This window comes from Panthera pardus, unplaced genomic scaffold, assembly GCF_024362965.1.
Source record: "Panthera pardus isolate Hobbes unplaced genomic scaffold, ASM2436296v1 HiC_scaffold_17, whole genome shotgun sequence".
NCBI classification, from domain to species: domain Eukaryota; kingdom Metazoa; phylum Chordata; class Mammalia; order Carnivora; family Felidae; genus Panthera; species Panthera pardus.
The window spans coordinates 28,221,158-28,232,712 of NW_026526732.1; the positions used below are offsets into that span (position 1 = coordinate 28,221,158).

Below are 11,555 nucleotides of genomic sequence, written 5' to 3' on the forward strand. Positions count from 1 at the left end.
GAAAGAAAGAAAGAAAGAAAGAAAGAAAAAGAAAGAAAGACTGCCTTGTAAAGCATATGTACAAACACCTCTCCAGAGGTTGTCAATTAATGTCAATTTCTATAATGCTGTAGAAAGTAAGTAAATTACAACAACACCGGGCATTTTTAACAAGAAATTGTTAAGATCAGTAAGAAATGTGCAGGTGAGAAATGTAATAAGAAGAATGTGCATCAAAAGGAAAAAGGGAAAATAAAAACCTGAAGTCTGTTTTCCTCTTTTCCTTCACTTGTTTGTTTTTAATGTCAAGAAACTCACCATCCTCCTGAAAAGTCCCCAAGATACAAATCTTGGCTTCCTCAATCTTGAGACAATGACTCATCTATTTAGTACAGCTCACCACTTTCCTCCTCCCACATCCAAAGTACCTTTGATAAAAAGCAGATGATGTCTGACAACTTCTGACACGCTTTCTGCAAGGTCAGAGCCAAGGGGGTTTTCCTGAGGAAAGAAGAGTAGCAAGAAGCATGCAAGGGTGGAAAGGGTCCCAGACATGTGGCCAAGAGCCCAGCCTTCAGGATGAGCCAACCAAATCACCTGGCTTGGGACCTCGGGAAAGTCAGTTCGTTGATCTGCACTTCTGTTGGTATGTCTACAGAATGATAATAAACAGCTTGCAGTTGTGAGAATTCAGGAATATAATGGCTATTTACAAGTGTTTCCTAAAAGGTAAAGCAAACAACAATTTCCTGTTACTACCATGATATCAGTCAGTGAGTATTGAGACAGCCCGTGTGCTCAGGCCAACTGCAATGTGAAAAATTAAAAGGAATATTAGATACAGTATTAGACCAGGGCCCCCGAGCTGGACATCTCCACTTTAGAATCAGAATGTGACAAGTGTCATTCTACCAGTAGCTGAAACAGCCTCATAGGTAAAAATCAGAGGCCGACCGGTAGCCTTTTTAACCACGAGCGTGGGAACAGGACAGCAATGAAATAACTCTCCTGAATTAGCCCATGGTGCTCTCCTTATCCCTGCCTCCTTTCCCAAGGCCCAGTCTTTGGACCTCCTGAAATGCCCTGGTATCCTTTCCAACAAATTCTATTGTTTGGACTACAACAAGAGTTAATTTCAAAGCTTATTGGTAATGCAAAGGACGACCAGGCAGAAGACCTGAAACCTTACACTTAGCAGGATGGAGTCATTGTCAGTCTCTAGCAGGGAAATGCTGACTGAGGAAGATCTCAGCAGCAAGCAGAAAGTGAGGAAGTGAGGAAAGAGTTGCAGATAGCAGGATCCAAGCAGAAGAGCCTGAGACCAGCGTGGTGTCCACACATATGCAAAGAAAATGACAGAAATAAAGGACTTTCGTGTTTAGTCTGGTAGATTTTTTCTTTTTCTTTTTTTTTAAGTTTTATTTTTATTTATTTTGAGAGAGAGAGAAAGAGAGAGAGAGAGAGAGAGAGAGAGAGAGAGAGAGAGAGAGGGGCAGAGGGAATGGGAGAGAGAGAGAGAACCCCAAGCAGCATCTGCAATGTCAGCACAGAGCTGGATGCAGGGCTCAATCTCAGGGACCGACCCTTAGATCGTGACCTGAGCCCAAACCAAGAGTCAGACGCTTAACCAACTGAATCACCCAGGTGCTGCTAGTCAGGTAGATTTTAGTGTGAGCCGTGTGTGTGTGTGTGTGTGTGTGTGTGTGTGTGTGTGTGTGTGATTTTAAATTTTCATACTTAAATAAGTATGAAAAGGTGTAAGTAAACAGGTGTAAATTTTTTTAAGTTTATTTATTTATTTTGAGAGAGAGAGAGAGAATGGGGGAGGGGCAGAGAGAGAGGGAGAAAGAGAGAATCCCAAGCGGGCTCTGCATTGTCAGTGTGGAGTCCAACAAAGGGCTCGAATTCAGGAACTCACTAGTGACATCATGACCTGAACCTAAATAAGAGTCGGACATTTAACCGACCGAGCCACCCAGGTGCCCCAAGAAACAGGTATAGTTAATTTTGAGAACCCTTTTTTAACTCGCTATATTCCAGGCATGATCATTCAGCGTGTGATCCGTACGTTTAAAATATTAATGATATGTTTTACTTTTTCCTTTTGTACTGAGTCGTCCGTATCCAGAATTCGTGCCTGAATCCGAGCACATTAAAAGTGCTCGGTAGCCACAGGTAGCTATTGGCAAGTCTAGACTCTTAAAACGTCTTCTGGCCTTTTTCTCCTTCTTGTTCCCTAACCTGAAAAAGGGACTGGGTTTACAGATTTTTTAAATCCAAATCTTCATCACTTAAAAATGGATCATATGCCCAGTCTCTTTTGTGTTTCAGGCTCGTACATTGAAAAGAGAAGAGTCTGCTGACGTTCATTCGAACTCAAGCAATGCGAGGATTCTCCCGAGTATTCTCGCTAAAAACCACAATTACAGTTCAGCGAACTCCCCAGCTCCTTTTCACTGCTGACAAATTAACACACACATTTTAAACCACAAAGTTGAAAGAACAAACCTTTTGAAGTGATAATGACGTAATGATTACAATGTAACACTTTCTAAAAAGGAAATTCATTGCTAGTAGCTGTTTAAACTTCTGGGCTCTGATTTAAAACCCCCGCAATTCTTCCACAGAGAAGATGAGAACAATTTTTACCATCAACAGATTATTCTTTCTGAATTTTCATCCCTTTCCCTAAAAGAAATATAAAAATAAATTTAATACAGTCATCATTACGGTCGCCATTTTGTAATGAAACTAGGGAGTTGCCGAAAATTTTGAGGCACTAATAAGAGAGAAGTTCGAAATCTTGTTTCCCGTGAGGTTGAGCCCTGCCAACAAGGGCTTTGTCTTCATCCTCGCTCAGTCAGACATGGGGCCCATTCACCTCCTGAATGTCTCCTCTGATTTCCAGTTTTCCCGAGGCGCTGTGCCTAGAACGTGTACAAAAACTGTGCTGGACACCAACTGTCCTCTTCCTGAAGCGGATTTTCCTAATTTGCCTTTTTGCTTCCCAGAGGCGTGGCTAGGTCGTCAGATCTCTTACTCTCCCAGGCCTGCTTCTGGGAATTCCATTTTGGGCCAGTCCTTACCTCCTTTCTCAGCCTGCTCAGTGCCAAGTACCCCCAAAATGGCCACAGGAAGGCCTAGTTCTGCCTGCATCACATGCCAAAGCCTGGGTGCCCTGGGACTGCGGGCCAGAGAAAAGAGGAGGAAACGGTAACTAGTTGATGCCGGGAAAAGAAAGGTGGACCGTAATTTCTCATGTGCCCTCTCAGGACCAGGCCCTGTGCTACCCTCTCATGTATTCGCTCAACTCTCACATCTGCCCTGTTGAGGTGAGTATCACTATTATCCACATTTCCCTGAGGAGGAAAGTGAGGCACACAGAGGTATAATAACTTCCCCAGGATCACGGGGCTACTACACGGGACTGGGGTTTGAACCCAGGCAGTCTGCTTTCCCACCCCCGTATTCTCTGGCAAAGGGGCTGAATGTGAGCATAACCAGGAATGGACATTCTCTCTGGGGCTCTGCTGGGGACACACTGAACCATTTTGCCTCTCAGGACTCTGCAGTTTTTTCTGTTTCCATCATTACTGTTCCTCTCAGATTGATGCAATTTTTTAAAACTATTCTATTGTCTCCAGTTAGGTCATGATTAAACTGTTCCTCCCACTTGTAGCCTAAGGGTTAGTGTTGGCTTCATTATATTTTAATTTTAATAAACAAGCTTCTTTGTAGATGCAGACAACAGATTGGTAGTCGCAGGGGGTGGGTGGGCAGAAGGAGTGAAATGAGTGGAGGGAGTCAAAGTACAAACTTCCAGCTATAAAATAAATGTCATGGGGATGTAATATACAGCACAGTGACTATAGTTAATAATACTGTATTCAAAAGTTGCTGAGAGGGTAAATCTTCAAGGTTCTTACAAGGAAAAAAACCTGTGACTCGGTATGCTGACAGATACTAGCTAGATTTATTGTGGTGATTATTTCACAATATATACAAATATGGAATCATTATGCTGTATACCTGTAACATAAAGTTGATTAACCTGTAACTGATATAATTGATAGACAGCATATATCAACTCTATCTCAATTTAGAAAAAAGCAAATTCGTGTTATGATCTTCTACCAACCTCCTGATGTACTTACACCTGATGTGAATGAGTAAGGAATGGGGTATAGGGAAGGTGCAGAATTTGGGGGTCTGTAGGTACAGGACCTATAAAGGCAAAAACAGGGGAAATGCAAGCTGATGATGCTAACAGATTTATTATTTGCAACCATTGAAATGTACGTTGAACTGTTCACTGCAATCAATGAAAGACACAGTCATTTTATTTTAGTTGATAGGAAAAGTACATACCTGTTGGGAAGAAAGAATTTCTTGTCCCCTTCAAGGTCCTTCCAGCCAGACTAAGAATCAAGCTGACATGAGAAGATTAACAGGAGAAAATTAATTTTAATTTAAGGCATATGAGGAATCCACACAGACATAGACATTCCAAAGACAGTCAGGCAGGATGAGGTATGGATGTCATTCTGAACTAAGGAGAAGTGGGTAGGGGTCTTCAAAGGGAAAGAATTCAATTCACGGGAAGATGATAAAGAGCAAATGTTGGGAAACAGATGTTTGCTCAGCTTCTCAGAAGCAACTGGGCCACAGAGGAGTTTGATCAAACAGGCCTTGCGAGGTTCCTTCCTGTCTGCCAATCTAGCTCATGTCATGACATCATTATCTACGGGGAGAACTGTCTTCCTGGAGCAGGTCCATCTCACTTCGCGTAGGCACTTGTGGGGAAGCAAAGAGCGGTTCCCGAATCTCCTGGCTTTTCATATTTTTTTGGTTAATATTTATTTTGAGAGAGAGCAGGGTGGGGTTGGGTCAGAGAGAGGAGAGAATCTCCCGCAGGCTCAGGCTCCACGCTGTCAGCACAGAGTCCGACGTGGGGGTCCATCTCACGAACAGTGAGATTGTGACCTGAGCTCATATCAAGACACGTAACCAACTGAGCCACCCAGGCGCCCGAGGCGTTTCATTGCTTTTTAACTCAAAAATAATTTTCATGCCAAAGCGGCCCATTTTGGCCCCCACACGTTGATAAAGTTTTCTATTTTATTTTCTTCACCACTAGTCGGTGGTGGCTAGGACCCCCAGGTGAGACTAGAAACTGGATTCAAGGTTTAGTTCAAAGGTCCCCTCCTCTCGGAAGGAATTTCCGGATTGCTCTTTGAACAGAACATCCCTGCTGTGTTCCCACACCGCTAACAGGAACTTCTATGACAAGACAAATCTGTAACACGATTTTTGTTTACAATCCTCTGTCTCATAGAGTAAGTCCCTTCCGAGAAGTAATTATACCTTATTCTTCTTTACATCCCTATGGCAGAGGGTATCTGGCATATAATAATACACAGCTAATGTTTATCTACTTACCTGTCAGGCATGGGGCTAAGCACTGTTCATAATGATCTCGTTTAACCTTCACAATAATCCTGTGTGGTACACTCTATTCTATCTCCACTTTACAGGTAACAACACTGAGGCACAGAGAGGTGAAGCAACTTGCCCGTGGTCACATGGCTAATTAACGGTGACGGATGCATTGAAGCCAGGTAGCCCCGTGTCAAGACACTTCACACTGGGCACATTGCACTGTGCAGTCTCTCTTAAAAAACATCTGATGATATGTTGACTCAAGAAAAAGACAACAGTCTTGCAAATCCATTGTTTTGCTAGTTAGGGAATGTTATAATGCTAAAATACCTAAGGGTACCAATGCTAGAATAGTTACCAAATGCTGATGTCTATAAGCTGTTTATCCATCTTTACTCAAAGCCAGCTAAGAGCATGTGCCTGCAGATTATAAAACAGTTTACCTAAATGTTGGTTAAAGATCAAGGTACAGAGAAGCCTTAAGCTGAAGCCTCGTGAGCCAGGGCAGTTCTAGGTACTCTCAATGTAGGAGAACTCTTGGTATCTAAAAAGCAGCAAGATGGGGAGTCGTTAAGCATCTGACTTTGGCTCAGGTCATGATCTCATAGTTCGGGAGTTCAAGTCCCACAGCAGGTGACCTTGAGCCCTGCTTTGGATGAAACACGCGCCCCGCTTCGGATGAGCCCCACTTCTCTCTCTTTCTCTCTCTCTGTCTCTGACCCTCGTTCACTTGAGCCCTCTCTGTCTCAAAAAATAAAAAAAATAAAAGAGTAAAAAGCAGCAAGAGGGCACTGGACATTCGTGTGGTGAGAGGAAGCACTCAGAGAGGCAGAAGCACTGAAAGAGGAAGTCAGAGGCCCTGGGGACAAACTGTAGCTTCTTTACGTCGCTTGGGTTTTTTTCAGCAGTAGTCATCCAGCAGCTCGGTGTTTTGTCTGACATTGAGAAACGGTTTCTGAAAGAATATGGTAGCTGTTCTTTAAGAGACTGACCACAATGGCTAGAAATTAGGTTAAGTGAGCTTTTTTTAGTTGCCACGGACAGAGACACTCAGGTTACCTTTAGTGACCAGGGATTTGGATGAAGATGTGCCAGAAAGTCAGAAGAGGAAACAGTCACCAGTGCGCCGGTCCTCAGGGGCCACAGGGAAGGAGCACTGGTCAGGGTACACAGCAGGGCCAGCAAGCTTCTGGAGACTGTTACAGCCCCAACACTGGGGTCTCCTGTTCCCCCTCAATGACAGATCACCTTTGCTTCGTATGCTGAAGTTCTACTTCCTGCGGCGCCTGGGTGGCTCAGTCAAGTGGCTGACTTCAGCTCAGGTCATGATCTCACAGTTCGTGAGTTTGAGCCCCGCGTCGGGCTCTGTGCTGACAGCTCAGAGCCTGGAGCCTGCTTCGGATTCCGTGTCTCGCTCTCTCTCTGTCCCTCCCTGCTTGCACTCTGTCTGTCTCTCAAAAATAAGCATTTTTAAAAAATTGTTTAAAGTTCTACTTTCTGTCCTTGAGTTGGCTGCTTTTTCTTTTTTTTTCCTTTTCTTTCTTTCTTTCCTTTTTTTTTAAAAAAAATTATTTATTTATTTTGAGAGAGAGAGAGAGAGAGGGAGCATGCGGGGAACAGGGAGGGACAGGGAGACTGGGAGAGAGAGAGAATCCTAAGCAGTCTCCATGCTGTTGGCAAAGAGCCTGACTCAGGGCTTGACCTCACCAACCATGAGATCATGACCTGAGCCGAGACCAAGAGTCAGACGCTTAATCCGCTGAGCCACCCAGGTGTCCCAGTTGCTTCTCTCTCGCTCTCTCTTTTTTTTTTTCTTTCCCACTTAACCCCATCCATTCTTGTGATTTACATTCCAGCTCTCTGAATGAGAATTTATTTAGGGTGTCCTAACAAGGAGTGCGAAAAAATTTCAGGTCAACTAACAGAAAACCAAACTGGCAGTACCTTAAATCAATAGGGTTTTGTTATTTTTTTCCTAAAACAAGAGTCCAGAGGTTGGTAGTTGCAGACATTGGTCCAGCCGCTTGATGCTAACATTGACTCCTCAGGCTTTCTTTTTATTCTTCCATTTTTAGCTGTTGGCTTTTTTATCCTCAATCATGTTGCTTCGCGGTTGCAGGAGGACTACTGTATCATGAGTCTACAGTTCAGGCAGGAAGACTGGAGAAGGGTCAAGGCTAGCAAGTTCTCCTTTCGCATCCACCACATGCTCACATGCACACACACAGGCTTCTGCTTACGTCTTATTGACCAGAACCGTGTCACGTGACTACACGTAGCTGCCATGAAGGTTGGGAAGGTGAGTATTGAGTTTTATAGCCTCTGTGAGAAGACAGAAAGGTAGAAGGATCCTGAGAAACGTTATTAGCACTCAGCTAGTGAACAATTTCTGCCACGGTCACCATCTTACATATGGCGTCTCTTAGGCAATGCTTCAGGACAAGCTATCTACTAAAAGACTTTGCAGTCTATGGACAATTGCCTTTGAGTCAGGGGTTGATATGATAGGATTAGATGTAGCATGACAGCCTTCCTTGGAAGGGGGCTGTGTTCTGGGCAAGAACAAATGGTCTAAATTCTCATCAGTGACCCAATTATAGCTTAATCAACCATACATTTAACTGTATCTGTTCTAATCCCACATCTATTCACAAGCTTGCTTTGTCATTCATATATTTATTCGATAAATATTTGTATAGTGATAGGTGCTTCTCAAGGTATAGCAGTGAAGAAAATAAGGAGCTTACTTTCTAGTGGAAGAGAGAGAGAATCTATGCTCTAATAACCTCGTTGCTCTCTTTGGTAATGATTACCACCATTTCAGTACTTATATATCTGGAGATATATATATTTACACACATACGGATGGTAATAAGTGCCGTGGTGAAAACGTAGGTAAGGGGCAGGATAGAGGCGATGGTAAAGTACGAGAGGGTGGGGAAGTGTTAGCCATAGTTCCTAGAATAATTAGAATTGGAAATAGAATAGAATAGTTCATAGAATAATTGGAAAGTTTGTGGCCTTTAAAGGGAAACTGGCAGACCTTTCTGCTCTAGAGGAAAAAGGAAGGAAATACACAATGCCTGCCAGGAGCCCAAAGTGCATAGCTTGTGCTGCACACTCACTCTCTGTTCTCATTACATCATAGTTCTAGCATCTTAAATTGTTTTATTTGGGCTATTAATTTCCTGTTTTGACCTATAAAATGCAGCCTTAGCTTCTGAGTGCCACTTCAGTTCACACTTGGCTTTGGACTTATTCACCCCTTACCCTACATTGGGTTTGTTTTCTTTTGTTTTGTTTTTTGGCTTTAAAAACTCACCAGAGGACATAGTGGGGACCAACATATACTTGGATGTTCAAGGATATACTTGGATAGGCACAAGATTTTTACCAAGGAAACTGGCACTGCTCATTTGCTTTCTGTGTGGCTATGTAAGATTTATATACTGGGTTTTAAAATATATTTTACTGATCATCCTCTTACCTCTCATACTAGCCTGTGAGTCCCCATGCCCCAGTTTTGTCCAAATGAATTCCCTCTTATCTTGCAGGTCATGATTATAACTTCCTTAAGAGAGAATTTCCTTCAAACTTAGTCTAAACTAAGTTTCTGTTTACTCACCTGTAAATCCACTGGTCTCCTTGATAAGGATGACCACAATTTTAGTACTTAGTTATGTGATAGTTTGATCAATGCTTGTTTAATCGCTCATAGACTGTAAGCACCATGGGCGGGGGGCATATCGGTCTTATTCAGGTCTGTACCCTGGTGCATAACAGGGTTGCATAGACATAATGGCACTCAATAATATTTAGTGAATTAATAAACGTCTTTAGTCTCCAAGCGGCTAGCAAGGTGCCTCAGAAGGATAGGTACTATGGTGGATGCTGACTTTGAAGCTCTGATCATATCCCCCTTTAGGAACAGAAGACTTCGCCCCATCCCTCCTTGCTGCTGGGAGTAGTGCTGGCAAAACCCTTTAACTGTCAGCCCTCTTTGGATAATGCCTCAGTTAAAGAAATGGACAAGCTCAAATCACGTCTCCTTCCAGGGGTGGTGTGTATCCAACGACCAATCAATGTTGGGAGTGAAGGCCTAGCCACTCATATCAACTCATGATCCTTCCCTCTCAAAGGCCATCCCAGCTCCCAGAGGTCCCCTGAAGCCTTTGTTAGGATGACATCACAGATCAATCTCTCCCTCTGCTCAATCCTGTTTCCTCCCTCTCCCTTTCACAGAGGTTGATCCCAAGAGCACACAACAGCGTGTTTTGCATGCCAATCTCCCCTGCTGGGTCCATTTCATGGATAGCCCAACCAGTGATGGCTACTAAAAAATAGTTACTGAACTGGATTATGTTTTGTCCTACTCCATAAACCCCTACACAGCAAAGATCAGTTCTTATTCATCCTTGCATGCTTGCAATGACTAGGTGCCTTTCATATAGTAGTGCTAATGTTTGAATGTCTGCGCCCCCCACCCCGCCCCCGCCAAAATTCAGATGTGGAAATTCTAACTCCCAAAGGGGATGGTATTAGGAGATGTGGCCTTTGGGAGGTGCCTAAGTCACGATGGAAACATCATGAATGGGATTAGCACCCTTATAAATGAGGCTCCAGAGAGTTCTCTCCCTCTCCCAACATGGGAGGGCACAACTAGAAGTCTCTAACCCAGAAGAGTGCCTGATAATGCTGGCACTTTGATCTTTGACGTCAAGCCTCCATAATGTGAGAAGTAAAATTCTGTTGCTTATAAGCTATTCAGTCTGTGGTTTTTTGTTAAAGCAGCCCAAACAGACTAAGACAGCGGGCATCATAAATACCAAGCAAAATATTCCCCCAAACTTGGTCTAGATGGAGCTGAAGCATTCCTATTCAAAGTATGGTCTCAGAGTCAGAGGTCCCGGGCATTCTCTGTGTATTCTGTTACAAATGCAGAAATCTCCAGACCCAGCTGAATCAGACCAGTTAAATCAACCTGCATTTTAACAAGATCCACAAGTGGTTCATATGTTCATTGAAGTTTCAGAAGTCTCAGAGCTAAGGCATTTATTAATGTAAATAAAATGATCCTGTTAATAATTCCTCTCTCGTTTGTAGAGCATCTTTTTTTTCTCTCTAAAATATTGCTTAATGCTAGCATAATCAGGCATTCTTTCACTCAACAAATACCAACCAAGTGCCAGACTTCAGGCAGACGGAGCTTACATTCTAAGAGGAGAAAATAAACATCAATACAGGAGAAATGCCCAGTAATAGGTGATGTGGTCAGGGAGGAAAGAGGGCGGATCACACGATGAGAGGTTGCTTAAGAAATCGCTATGTGATATTTAATTGCTGAAAAGATAACACAAGTTGTTTTTCCTCCAAAGATAAAGTAGTTCTCGGCCAAGTCAATTCGATAACGGCTGTCTACACAAACCATTTCACCACTGAAGCTTTAGCTTCCTCGAATAGAAATGCAGGGATTAGAGAAGGCCTTTAAGGCTCTTCGCGTTCTAAACTCTCAGGCTTCCAGACGCCTTGATGGTGAAGTCTAACAGGGTAAGGTTAGGATTGTGGCTGGGTTGTGGCCTCAGGAAAAGCTCTGCAACCCCAGAACACTGCAAAAACAGGAAGAATAATCGCGGAAGGTGGTGCCGAATCGAAAGAACGTAACCTTTGGACTCAAGTTCCTCGCAAACCTGTGGGCCGTTGTCAGGACCACAGACTTCCATGCCCTTAAGGCCGAGCGTCCTTGGAACCGGCCTCTTCCTGCCTTCCGGTCCTAGGCTTGCCTACCAGCCAACGCCCGGTTCGGCACTAGGGGTCCTGCCTTCCCGCTCAGGTCCTGGTCCTCAGCCCCCCAGGCCGCATCCTGGCCCCGCCCCCCGCCCTCTCTTTTCCCCGCCTCCCGCTTCCCCACCCTGCCTCCTACTCCCCTCCCTAGCCCCCACTGCCCCGCCCACGCCCGGCTTCCCCGCTCTATCCCGCTGCCCAGTCCACGCCTGGCATCCCCTCCCTGGCTCCGCCTCCCTTCCCAAGGCCCAGTTTCCCCGCCCCAGTCCCGCCTTCCCGCCCTATCCCGCTGCCTGGCCCACTCCTGGTCTCCCCGCCCCCCGGGGCCCCTCCTTCGTGCTCTGGCCCCGCCTCTC

The 11,555-nt window shown here is 44.4% G+C and overlaps 2 long non-coding RNA genes across 3 annotated transcripts; one reads left to right on the forward strand and one right to left on the reverse strand.

Annotated features, from left to right (window-relative positions):
* Window positions 1-1,476: 1,476 nt before the first annotated feature.
* LOC128777641 (uncharacterized) lies at window positions 1,477-2,706 on the forward strand. Its single transcript, XR_008422882.1, has 2 exons — window positions 1,477-1,637; window positions 2,311-2,706. It is a non-coding gene; the product is annotated as an uncharacterized LOC128777641 (long non-coding RNA).
* LOC109249870 (uncharacterized) lies at window positions 1,981-11,497 on the reverse strand. Of its 2 annotated transcripts, XR_002072795.2 has the most exons (4): window positions 11,106-11,497; window positions 6,478-7,740; window positions 4,348-4,409; window positions 1,981-3,163 (listed from the first exon to the last, which is right to left on the reverse strand). It is a non-coding gene; the product is annotated as an uncharacterized LOC109249870 (long non-coding RNA). The 2 variants fall into 2 exon arrangements; XR_008422881.1 differs by having other exon boundaries at window positions 4,348-7,740.
* Between the last annotated feature and the right edge of the window lie 58 nt (window positions 11,498-11,555).